Here is a 13794-nt window from a genome sequence, read left to right as displayed (position 1 = left end):
TATACATATTTTAATTATGTTGAGAAATTTCCCTTCTATTCCTATTTTATTGGGCTTTTTTTGGGGGGGTCAGGAGTGGGTGTTGGATTTTGTCAAACGCATTTTCTGGGTCAATTGATTTGATCATGTGTTTCTTTTCCTTTGTTTTAATAATGTGGTGAATTATATTGATTGTTTTTCTAATGTTGAACTGCACTTTCATACCTGGTATAAGTCTCACTTGGTCATGTGTAGTATTTTTTTGATCTGTTGATGGATTTTATTGGCTAGGATTTTATTGAGAATTTTTGTGACTATGCTTATGAGGGATTTTGGTCTATAATTTTTATGTTTTAGTGTTGTTTTTGCCTGGCTTTTGTATCAGTTTTGCTTGCTTCATAAAATGAATTTGGGTGTGCTCTGTCTTTTTCTATTTTCTGGAATAGTTTGAGTGGAATTGGTGTCAGCTCTTCTCTGAATGGTTGGTAATATTTGCTGGTGAAGTGGTCTGGACCAGGATCTTTTTGGTTGGGAGTTTCTTTTTTTTTTAATGATCTGTTCAATTTCTTCTCTTGTTATGGGCCTGTTTTTATTTTCTACCCCAATCTATGTTAGTTTATGTAGGTCATGTATTTCTAAAAATGAATCCCTTTCTTCTAGCTTGTCAATTTTGTTGGAGTATAATTCTTCACAGTATTCTGTTATTATCGTTTTTATTTCAGATGGTTCTGTTGTGACACCCTCCATTTCATTTATTTGTATTATATGCATTTTCTTTTCCTTAGTTAGATTTGCCAGTTTTTTGCTGATTTTACTAATCTTTTAAAAGAATCGGTTTATAATCTTGTTGATTCTTTCTATTGTTTTTCCTGTTTCATTTATTTCTGCTCTAATATTTATTATTATTTTTTCTTCTGTTGAGTGTAGGCTTATTTTGCTGCTGTTTTTCTAATTGTTGGAGATGGTGGGTTAAGGTGTTGATTTTGGTTCTTCTCTTTTGATGTATGCACTTATTGCTATAAATTATCCTCTGAGCAGTGTCTTTGCTGTGTCCCAAAGATTTTGGTATGAAATGTTTCCATTTTAGTTTGATTCAAGGAATTTTTAAATTTCATTTATTTCTTCTATCATCCTGTAGTTTATAAGCAAGGTGTTGCTCAGTTTCCATATGCTTGATTTTTTTCCTTGATCTTCATTTGTTGATTACTAATTTTACAATGTTGTAGCATAGTGCTTAAGGCATTTGACTGCTAACCAGAAGACTGGCAGTTCAAACTCATCAGCCACTCCTCAGAAGGAAGACTGGGCAATCTACTTCCGTAGAGATACTGTCTCAGAAACCCAAGGAGGGGCTGCATGAGTTGGAATTGACTCGAAGGCAGTGAGTTTGGTTTTTTGGTTTATTATCTGAGAAGATACTTTGCAGTATTTTGATGTTTTTTAATATATTGGGGGTAGGTTTTTGGCTTAACATATGGTCTATTCTGGAGAATGCTACACATGTGCTGGAACAGAATGTATATTGTGCCATTGTTGTGTGGATAGTTCTGTATATGTCTGTGAGGTCAAGTTCATTGATTGTCTTATTTAGCATTTTTGTGTCTATATTGAGTTTCTTTCTTGTTATTCTGTCATTCATTGAAAGTGGTGTATTAAAGTCCCCTGGTATTATTGTGGCATAGTGTCTAAGGCATTTGACTGCTAACCAGAAGGCTGGTGGTTCAAACCCACCAGGCACTCCTCAGAAGAGAGATTTGGCAATCTACTTCCATAAAGATACCACCTCAGAAACCCAAGGAGGGGTCGCTATGAGTAGAATCAACTCAACAGCAGTGAGTTTGGTTTTTTTGAGTTAGTATTATTGAGGAGTTGTCTACTTCTCTTCAGTCCTGTTAACATTTGATTTATGTATTTTAGCACTCTTTCATAGATATTCATGTGCATAGATATTATGATTATATTCTCTTGGTGGATTGATATAATGTCCTTCCTTGTCTCTTTTGCTGGTTTTTGCCTTAAAGTCTATTTTATCAGAAATTAATATCACCACCCCTGCTCTTTTTTAGTTGCTATTTGCTTCATTTTTTTTTTTCCCAACCTTTGATTTTTTTTTTTTTAGCCCATTTTTGTCTTTGAGTGTAAGGTGTCTCTTGTCAACAGCATATTGATGGATCACGTTTTTCATCTATTCTGCTACTCTTAGGTTGTTGTCTGCCTTTGTTGGTTCTCTGTCTGAAGGACTCCCTTTAGCATTTCTCATAAAACTGGTCTGGTTTTTACAAATTCCTTTAATTTCTACTTATCTAGATATGTCTTCATTTGACCATCATAGTTAAGGGACAAGTTTGCTAGATATATAATGTTTGATTGGCAATTTTTACTTTCGAGATTTTATATATGTCATTCCATTATCTTCTTACCCACATGGTTTCTGTTGAGAAATCAGAACTTAGTCTTATTAGTTCTCATTTCTAGGTAACTTTTCATTTTTCCTGAGCTGCTTTCAGTATTCTATCTTTTTTTTTGGTTTTGGAAAGTTTGACTATGATAAGTCTTGGTAATTTTCTCTTAGGTCTATGGTAGTTATGTTTGTGTGTCAACTTGGCTAGGCCTGGTTGAGTGGCTGGGCAGCTGGTGGTAGTTATTTCCCATGATAAGACTGGCAATCAACTCCATGGTGGGATTGACCACAAGCAGCTGAGAAGCTGCCTTTGGGATGTGGTCTGCTTCCTGTATATAAGGAGAATCCTTGGAAATGATCTCTAGCCTATGGCATGCTTGTAGCCATGTTGTTTGCTCAGCAGCCTGCTATGCTCTGCCAACGTTGGGACTTACAATGAACTTAAGTTAATGGCCTGCTGTGTGGTTTGGTAATATCAGGACTGTGCCTTTTTACTTGTCAACCTTGGGCCTTCTCAGCCTCAGCAGCCAGCAGCTGTGTGAGTGAAGAAACACCTCTAGCTCCAGTGGGCTGGGAGCAGGAGGCAAAGCTGGACCCAAGGTTGAGGGGCTTTCACCCAGCTCCTAGAGCCTGGCACTTTGAACTTGGACTTAAAGCCTCCCAATTGTAAGAATAAACTCCTGTTTGGTAAGGCCATCCCATTTGTGGTATATTTCATGTCAGAGTGGCACTAGGGAACCAGAACAGGGTCTATCCTGTCTGGTGTTCATTTAGCTTCTTGAATGCATATCTTCTTGTCTTTCATTATATCAGGTAAGTTTTCCTCCAACAAATCTTTGAAATTTTCTCTGTGCTTTTTTTTTTTGTCTTTTCCTGTTCTGAAATTCCAATCACACATAAGTTATTCCTCTTGGTTGTGTACCATAGAATTCTTCAGCTTTCTTCATTTTTTTTTTTTTTTTTTCCTGATTGTTCCTCTAACATGGTAGTATTGAGAGATTTGTGTTCAACATTGCTAATTCTCTCTTCCATTGATTCAATTCTACTCCCTTCTCCTTTCAATGTGTTATCTATCTGGGATCTTAGTATTAATCTTCTGGATTTGTATATGCTGTTTATGCATTAAAAAAAAAAACAAACAACTCACGCCATTGAGTCAGATCCAACTTATAATGACCCCTCCTTGTGTTTCCAAGGCAGTATCACTATGGAAGTAGATTGCCCAATCTTCCTTCTGAGGAGTGGCTGTTGTTGTTGTTGTTATATGCCATCGAGTCAGCCCCAACTCATAGCGATCCCTTCTTGGGTTTCCAAGGCAGTCCTTCTGAGGAGTGGCCAGTGGGTTTGAACTGCCAGCCTTCTGGTTAGCAGTCAAATTCCTTAGGCACTATGCTACCAAAGCTCCTATATGCTGTTTATGCATAGCTTCTCATTTTTCATCTATTTTGTCAATTGGTTCTTATATTGTGTCCCTGTATTCTTCTAGAATTTTATCTGTGTTTTTCTTGATTTTGTCAATGTTTTCCTCTATCTTTCGCTCAGTCCTTTGAAGATCCTAAATATAATTGTTTTGAGTTCCTTATCAGGTAGTTTCAATGCCATTTTTTCCTCAGGTAGATTTTTGGACTTTTTGCATTTTGGTCACTTGTTTGTGCCATTCTATCTTGTTCCTTTGTGTGATCTGTACTTGTCTGTTGTCTTCGGGACATGTGTTGTTGTTGTATTTTTATTTAATTGGTGATTGTATGTTGTGCTTTTCTCAGGATTTTGTTCAAAAAATTATTTTGCTTCAATACAATGAAGTAAGTTGGGTAGTGTGCTACTCTGGTCACTGAGCCCTTAGATGCTCATCTCATATCTCTTGGTAAGTTTGACAGAGGATTGGAGTATGTGTGCAGTTATCCATTTATTGTTCCTGTAAAGGAGTTGAAGGTGGGTTGGGGTGGAATTGGCCACTGACTATCATTGCTTAGGTGCTACAGGAATGGATGGTGGTCCTTGCCCAGTGTGTGGGGCTGCAGGAGGTGTGGATGTGGTTGGACAGCATGGTTGCTGTCTCCCACTGAGTGGTACAAAAAAATATAAGCAAATAAGGAGAAAAAAGAAAATAATAAATAAAAAGAGAAAAAATATGAAAAAACAGACAAAAACAAGGAGAAAAAAATAAAAAAAGAAAAGATTAAACAAGGGAAGGACAAAAGGGAAAAATAAAAAGCATGGAGGAGAAAAAGGGAAAGAGCAAAATAGAGAATAGTAAAGAAAAATAAGAAAAAGAAATATAAGTGAATGGTAAAAAGAAGAGTAAAAGTAGAGAATACAGAAAATAGAAAAGGAGCAAGAAAAATTAAAAAAGAAAAGGAAGGGAAGAAAATAAAAAAGAAAGGAGAAAATAGAGGGCAGTACAGTGTTTCTGCCATTTGAGGAGGTGGTGGAGGGCAGAGTGCCTGTTTCTGGAAGGAGTCCTTGTCAGCCCAGAAGGTGACTATGTAAAGGGCACCCAGTCTCAGAAGGAGTTCCTGTTGGCCTGTGGGTAGAGCACCTGGTCTCAGAAGGAGTTTCCATTGGCCCAGAAGGTAGGTTGGGGCAGGGATCCTGGTCTGGGATGGAGTTCCTGTGGGGCTAGAAGGTGGGTGAAGATGGGGAATAGCTGCACTTCTGGTCACTGGGAGGGTGTGAGGAATAAGTGGGTGATCACACCTTTCGGTTGGCCAGCTATCAGTGTGGGTACCTATGAAGTTCTGGACAAGCAAAGCTGATTATCAACTTGTTGCCCCAACTGGAACACTGCTTGCAAAAATTCAAAATGGCCATCCTATGTCAGGCCAGTTGACAGTTCACAGGTCCATTTTTCTCCTTGTTTGTTGTTTTCATTCAGTTTCTTCTTCTGGTTGGTATTTGATCCACTTCTTTATCTTTTCCTTTGAAGCTCAGGGTTCCAGGATTATTATTTGTACTTATTTCATTTGGTTTCCCATGTCATTATTATAGAGGGTCTGGATGGCTTATCTGCCTAGCCTGCCATTTTTCCAGAAGTCTCTTCTTTCTTGTCTTTTTAATGACCTTTTGCTTTATGTATGACATCCTTAATGTCCTTCCACAATTTGTCTTGTGCTTGATCAGTAGTGTGCACTGCATCAAACCTACTCTTGAGATGGTCTCTAAAGTCAGGTGTGATATACTCAAGGTTGTACTTTGCCTCTCATGGACTTGTTTTAATTTTCTTCAGCTTCAACTAGAACTTGCATAAGAGTCCTTGATGGTCTGTCTGTTCCACAGTTGGCTCCTGGCTTTTATCTGACTGATGATATTGAGGTTCTCCATTGTTTCTTTTCATAGATGTAGTTGATTTGATTCCTGTATATTGCATCTGACGAGGTCCACATGTATGCTGCAGTTCGTATTGTTGAAAAAGTTATTGCCAATGAATAAGTCATTGGACTTGCAAAATTCTGTCCTGTGATCTCCAGCATCATTTCTATCACCAACGCCATGTTTTCCAACTATTGATGCTTCTTTGTTTCCAACTTTCACATTCCAATCATCAGTAATTATCAATGCATCTTGATTGCATGTTTAGTCAATTTCAGACAGCAGAAATTGGAAAAACCTTCACTTTCTTCATCTTTGGCATTAGTAATTCATGCATAAATTTGAATAATAGTTGTATTAACTGATTTTCCTTGTAGGCATATGGATATTATCCTTTCACTGACAACATTGTACTTCAAGATAGATTTGGAAATGTTCTTTTTGATGATAAATCCAAGATCATTCCTCTTCAGTTTGTCATTCTCAGCATAGTTGACCATGATTATCTAATTCAACATGGCCAATACCAGTCCATTTCAGTTCACTAATGCCAGGATAGGATTTTTTCATTTTTAATGACTTCCCATTTTTCTAGATTCCTACTTTGTATATTACACATTATTATTAATGGATGTTTGCAGCTATTTCTTCTAATTTTGAATTGTGTCCCATCAGTAAATGAAGGTCTTGAAAGCTTTACTCCATCCATGTCATTAAGGTCAACTCTACTCTGAGGAAGTACTTCTTCCCTAGTTGTATTTTGAGTGTCTTCCAACCTGAGGGGCTCATCTTCCAGCACCGTATCAGACAGTGTTTCACTACTATTCATAAGGTTTTCACTGGCCAATTTTTTCAGAAGTAGATTACTATGTCCTTCTTCTCAGTCTGTCTTAGTCTGAAGCCTTGCTGAAACCTGGACACTACAGGTAACCCTACTGGTCTTTGAAATACAAGAGGCATAGCTTCCAGCATTGCAGCAACACACAAGACACCACAACAGGACAAACTGTCAGATGAGTGGAGTTGTTATGCACAAATGAAGATATATCTTGACAGTCTTGAATTAGAAGAATAAATTTCAAGACAGAAATTCAAAGCCCCAGCTGAAGACACTGGAAGCCAAGAAAGAGCTGACTCCTGGACTGTATGATTTAAATGGATAGAGCTGTCTGTCTGGAATAAAGCATGTTTTAAACAAGAGACTCATTCACATGTTGGCACAAAAAGATACAAATTTGAGCTATAAATCTCCCCTCTGTCTACAACTCGAGTGCCAGAGAGCTCATGCCTGAATCGTTAGGCAGGTTGCCTTGCTCAGCTTAGGCCCATCCTCACCTGCTGTTGAGCCTCAGAACCTCAGTCTCCCCTAAAATCAGCACTTTGTCATGCAACTTCTTTGTTCCCCACAGGTGTGTTTCTTGATTTTAGCAAAATAGGACAAAGTATAAAGCCAAGCATTCTCCTGTGGAAGAAGGTTCTCTCCAGCCTCCTACCGGGTGGACAAAGACAGGTCACAACAAAGCAGACTGGATGAGTCCTTCCCCAAGAGGTGCACTTCTGCTTCCTCTAGGTTGACGTAATTGAGTCACTCTCAGCCAATAAAGTGGTGTCTTGTCTGGCCTTAGGGAGTTTTTGTTCCTGAACGCTGCAGGGAAAGAGACCTCTGGCTAGATCTCCAGTCTCAAAGACATAATTAATTCCCTCTTTCCCAACCCAATGGATAGACACACTGGACTTTTTCTGCCCAGGATCTTTTTACAGGATACATCTATCTGAATTCCTTCTTGTTTCTTTGCATTGTTATTGTTGTTAGTTGCCATCAAGTCAGCTCCAACTCATGGTGACCTTCTGCATAACAAAATGAAACAAAAAGAACAAAATGTCACTTGCTACTAGGATCTCTTCATGACTGTTGGTATGTTTGAGGCCATTTTTGCAGCTGTCATGTCACTCCATCTCAGTAAGGGTTTCCTTCATTTTTGCTGGTACTCTACTTTACCAAACGTCATGCCCTTTCCTAGCAATCAGTCTTTCCTGATGGCATGTCCAAAGTAGATGAGTCAAAAACGTCGCAATCTTGCTTCAAGGGAAAATTCTAGTGTTAGTGCATTCTTTTGGCAGTACAAGGTATATTAAATATTTTTTGCCAACACCACAATTTGAACATCAATTCTTCTCTGTCTTTTTTTTTTTTTTCATTGTCAGCTTTTGCCTGCATATGAGGCAGATGAAAAGACCATGGCTTGGGTTAGGCATGTGTCAGTCATCAAAGTGACATCTTTGCTTTTCAAAACTTGATAGAGATCTTTTGCAGGAGATATGCCCAATGATTTGATTTGCAAAGCTTATTCATTCTCATCCTTCCAGTCTCACCTTAAATATTAGCTTCTCAGAGATTTGACTTCATGCCAAAATTTAAAAATGTAACTCCACCATCATTCTTTCTCATAGTACACTTTCTGCTCCTTGCACGATACTTGCAGCAATTTCTAATTGTATATTCTTGTTTACCTGTTTGACGTCTACCTCCTCTGCTAGACTATAAACACCTTAAGGGCAAGTCCATGTCCATTTTACTGCCAACCCCTTCCCGGTGCCCAGTCCACAATCAGAAAGGCTAAAATGTATCGAATGCTCACTCTGGGATAAGTTTTTTCTAAGGAATTTTCTCTTCCTTACCTCATTCTTTCCTCGCAAACCCCCTTTGAGCTAACTATTATAAACCTATTTTTTATAGATGAGAAAAATGAAGGACAGAGAGGTATAGTAGCTTGTTCAAAGTCACATAGCTTGGGAAGTAGTGGTTGTATGAGTCCATCCAGGTCTGGCTGACATTAAGAGCTGGCTCTCTACACCAGGACACCGGGGGGGTTGCCTGACACGTTGTAGACGCTCAAAATAATCATTGAATAAATGAATGATTTGGACCACTCAGTCCAATCTAATCCTATCTAAACACATCCAGCTCCATTCATTCAATCTAATCGTTATTCACTGGGTACTTTGTACTATGCTGATTCTGTGAGAACCTTACCCTTGAGGAAGTCCAAAGTAGATAAGTCAAAAACGCCCCATTCTTGCTTCTAGGGAAGCTATGGCAACACCAGCCAGCATGTGAATAATTCAGCCAACTTCCCCTAGTTTTCTCTGCCTATTTAGACCATCAGATTCCTTTGGGACTCAAATCTCACAAGTGAGTCTGAGATGCACCCAGTGTTCCATAGTGCAAAACAGATTGAAATCAAGGTCACCTTGATATCCCTTGTTTATAGATAGGCACACTAAGACTCAGACAGGTTAGGTAATTTGCCCAAAGGCACATAGAGAGAATTAAAATTCTCTTAAACTGGTTCTGAAGCCCCTATTACACAACCCAACCTCACAAAAAGAAAACATTAAAAGATGTACTTAAAAAAAAAAAAAAAAAAGCTAAAAGCTGAACTGGCAAATATGTTATCTACATTTCTATAAAAACTAAAAATATACAGAGAGATGCATTTTGTTTCTTTCAGCCTGAGCTTCCTCACATGTGGTTGAAAACAGAGTCTGCCACAGGTATGTAGTGATTTATCTGCAATGGTACAGTCAGGGAAGGGATGAATTTGGACCCTTAGCCCAACACCATGCCTACCAAACCTCCACAATGTGTACCTACAATGGGCAACGGCCTGCTTCTATTAGAGCAAAATGTTAGTTATAAGAAAAAAAAAATCTGATAGAATACTTCAAAAAGTTGAGATCTATACTTATAAGATAAATGAGTTCAAGTTTAACACCTTTTTCTGGGCATTCTCTTTAACAGACTTAGTTCAACCCAGAAGTCACTTATAGGAAATACCAGGCACAAAGCAGTAGCTCCCAACCTTCAACAATTCACTTTGCTACCTTCATGAGCTTTGTTTTATTACTTATTTGTATTAAGTAATTAACAGTATAGGCTAATATTTTTAACTACTTAATATTTATTTTAAATAAACTAACTTTTTAAAAAGCTTAAATACAATTACTTTTAAAGTTATGAAAAATAGTTATTTAAAAATAGTCATTAAAAAACTATAAGTGGAAAATGAGTAATATTAGACGATAACCTTAAAATTAAACACACTGAAAACAAAACCATATAATTAAATTCAAACCAGATATTATTAACTAATCTCCACCAGAGGCCCGCCCTGTGTGTGTTACAAAGGGAGGTAAATAATGCTACTGAGGTGGGAAAGACATATTAACACCAAATTAAGCCTTTCTCCTTGATGCAATCAAAAGTAAAAGTAACATATAATTGAAAAGGGAATAATTTTCTCTCTAGAGAAATCAATGTTGTTTAATGTGTGTCCATGGGCCACCTGAAAGCAATCTGGGTGCCTTCAGTATAGCTTTTGCAATGCCTTGGAAGACACCAGGGAGAAGGAAAGAACACTGGCCTGAAACTGAGAGGGTTTGACATCAAGTCCTGTCTCTGCCACCAACTTGCGCTACGACTTTTGGTTATTGTTGTTAGCCGCCCTCATGTCGGCCCAATGCATGGTGACCTCATGCACAATGGAACTAAACACTGCCAGGTCCTGTGCCATCCCATGGTCACTTGTGAATCAGACCAGTGTGATCCAGAGGGTTTGAACAATGGCTGACTGCCACAAAACCTTTCTTCCTAGTCTATCTTAGTCTGGAAGAAGTAAGTCACTTCTGTTCCCTGGGCCTCAGGTTTTCCATCTGCGAAATGAGATCTTAGATGAGACTTTAGTTACTAGATGACTTTTCAATCCCATCCGAATTCATACTCTATGACTTAATTCTTACCTGGAATTACCTGCCTCAGATGAAAATTGAGGATGTGCTCTATACGAGCAGTTCCAAAGTACCATCGGTTCCACACAGGAAAGATTTCATTCCATTGGCAAAGGCCATTCAGATGTGTGAAGAAGGGCTGGGGGTTTGGGCAGGAAAAGGGCTCAACAAATAAAAAGCCTGCTTAATTCTAGAAAACTGGCCTTAGGGAGCAGTTGGAGGGCTCATTCTGGTTAGAATATTTTGTAACTAGTAGGATTATCTGCAATGATAAAATTCATATCTCCTAGACTTCAAATAAAATGTCCCAGGAGGATATGCACGGCATCATTTTTGTTGGAAAGAGAATGAAAGCATGGCTGTGGTGATCCCATTGTATGGGGAATAAAAGGGCTGGGGAAACAGATCTATTTTCGTATTAGCTAACTGCAGACCATCGCACCCCTAGATTGACTCATTCTTGGGCTGCAACAGCTCCCCTCCAGGAAGCCGGGACGTGCCTCTAACAAACAAACACAGGCCTGGACACCCCCAGGGTAAAAGGCCTGATTTAGGGGCACAAAGAAATGTGTAGGCTCTGTGTTCCAAAAACTGCCAGCCGGGTGTCCTCACACATTGCAGCCCACTGGCGGCTGCTCTCCCACCCACGCCTTTACCAACTACAGCAATAGATGGCACCCCACCATTCTTCTCTCTGCCCATCAAATTTTCTCTCGTCACCACTGGGGACATAGTGAACTAAAGAAAGGACAGTATATGGCCCTGCCACAAGATGAGGAGTGGCTCAGGAATCACACAACCAACAGCTTTATCCCCTGGGACTAGGCGTTAGTTACTATTGTTTTCTAAATTCTGCTTGAGGACTTTAGAGTACAAAGGGAAAATGCCCAACATGGATACTAATAACTAGTGACAGGGCATGTGTCCTTGGCACTGACTATACATCAGATGCTATTCTAAGCAGACGACACAGCTAAGGCATTTATTTCTCACAGTAGCTGGTATGGATTGAATTGTATCCCCCAAATACGTGTTGGAATCCTATCCCCTATACCTGTGGATGTCATCCTGTTTGGGAATAAGGTTTTCTTTGTTATGTTAATGAGCCATCTTAGTGTAGGGTGTGTCCTAAACCTAAAATACATAAATAAATAAATAAACCAAGCTCACTGCTGTGGAGACAGATCGACTCATAGTGACCCCTCCTTGGGTTTCTGAGGAGGTATCACTACAGAAGTAGATTGCCCAGTCTTCCTTCTGAGGAGTGACTGGTGGGTTTGAACTGCCAGCCCTGTGGTTAGAAGTCAAATGCCTTAGGCACTATGCCACCAGAGCCCCTGTCCTAAACCTAGTCACTTGTTTTCTTGTTTTTTTTTTAAATGTGATTTGGGTGAAAGTTTATAGAGCAAACTCCTTTTTCATCCAATAGTTCATATACAGTTTGTTTCCTGACATTGACTGCAATCCCTACAATGTAACAGCTCTTTCTGCTTCCTCCCTATGGTTATCTTTCCTCTGGGTCCTTCTTTCCTATGCATTGCTGCCCTCTGAGCCATTTCTCTGCACAAATGCTGCCCTTCTGATCCCCAGTGGTTGGTTGTTCTAAGGAGCGTACCTACCTGGTGTAATTGTTCAGCTTGTAGGCCTGTCTATTGTTTGGCTGGAAGTTCAGCCATGAGAGTGAGTTCAATTCCAGGCCCAAAGGGTTTTGGGGGTTTCACCAATCTTTATCAGATCAATGAGCCTGGTCTCTTTTATTGTTTATGATTTTGAGCTAAACCTGGTCATTTCTGAGTTATAGAAAGAGCAGGTTAGACTCAAGAGCAAGCACAAACAGAGGGAAGGCAGATACCACGTGAAGATCAGCATGGGACTGAGGGACACTGGGACTACAGAAGCTGAAACCAGGATCTTCCTCCAGATCCGACAGAGAAGAGCCTAGCCCTGGAGTCAATGCCCTGAATTTGAACTTCTAGCCTTCTGAACTATGAGGAAGTGAATTTCTGTTTAAAGCCACCCACTTTTATAGCTCTGTTAGAGCAGCACTAGGGAACTAAGGCCATAGCCCTGGTGTCAATAGAATTATCATCATCCTGTTTTACACATGTGGAAACTGAGGCACAGAGAGTTGGTGATTTCCCATAAGGTGAATCAGCCAGGAAGTGGCAGAGCCAGGATGTGAGCCCTGGCTGACTGGGTGCAGACTCAGGGATCTTAACTGTCATGCAAGCCTCTGACCATGACAGGCAGTATTGTAGGGAGCAAGAGCTTGAATCTGAAAGGCCAGCCACCTTAGGTTTGAGTCAGAGTTCTGCCACTTCACCTCTTTCTGAGCCTCAGTTTTCTTCTCTGTAAAATAGGGGTAATGCTACTAAGTGTCTCACAGAATGTAGAGTAAATGAAGTAAAACCACTCTGTCCTCAGCACAGTGCCTGGCACACAGGAAACACTCAGTCTCTGCTAATGATTATTAATATTAATAGTGATAGTCACTGCTTCTGCCTCTTTGCTGCTGAATCAAATCTTTGTCTGCTCATCCAGCCTCAGCCACAGACATACCCCATCCTCCCCGAAATCATGTCCAACCTCACCTCGAGAGTCCTGGGAGGTCAGCGCTGGAAAAGACAGAAGGGTCCCTTTAATCCATCCATCAGTGCATGGAGGAGGCCAGAAAGGGTGAGGACGTGCCCAGCCTCACAGAGGAGATGGGCAGAACCAAGGACGGCAGGCTCCCCAGCTCCAGCTCAGGCTGTCACTGTGCCCACACCCCCTCTGCAGACCTCGATTCCCAGCCCCACTAGGAGGCCCTGGGGAAGGGGCAATCTGGGCCCATAACTCAATCAAGTCACCTGGCAGCTGCTTCCAGCACCAAAGCCATTAAAACTGCCATATCTGCTCTCTGTACCAACTGCAAATCAACTTGAAGACTTCTTCTTCCAGCAGGTCTGAGGGTTTGAACAGGGCAGTCACTGCACTAATTCTCGAATTTCAGTTCCATGCCACCCACCCACTCTGATGTTGATCCTCCTTCCGCTCTCAAAACCCTGTTCTCACCCCTAATACCCACCCTCCATAACATGCTTGGCAAAGTAGAGGGTCGGCGAAAAAGGGGAAGGCCCTCAATGAGATGGATTGACACAGTGGCTGCAACAACGGGCTCAGGTGTAGCGAGGATCGTGAGGCTGGTGCAGGGCCAGACAGTGTTTCGTTCTGTTGCACAGGGAGTCACTGTCAGTCAGAGCGGACTTGAGGGCACCTAAAAACAACTCCTTACTCCTGGCCACACCAACACCAGAGTTGGGGCAGGCATACAATGC

The sequence above is a fragment of the Orycteropus afer genome, unplaced genomic scaffold (genome assembly GCF_000298275.1).
Source record: "Orycteropus afer afer isolate SDZICR_OR568_19922 unplaced genomic scaffold, OryAfe1.0 scaffold00009, whole genome shotgun sequence".
Classification (NCBI taxonomy): Eukaryota; Metazoa; Chordata; class Mammalia; order Tubulidentata; family Orycteropodidae; genus Orycteropus; species Orycteropus afer.
This window is presented reverse-complemented; position numbering follows the sequence as displayed.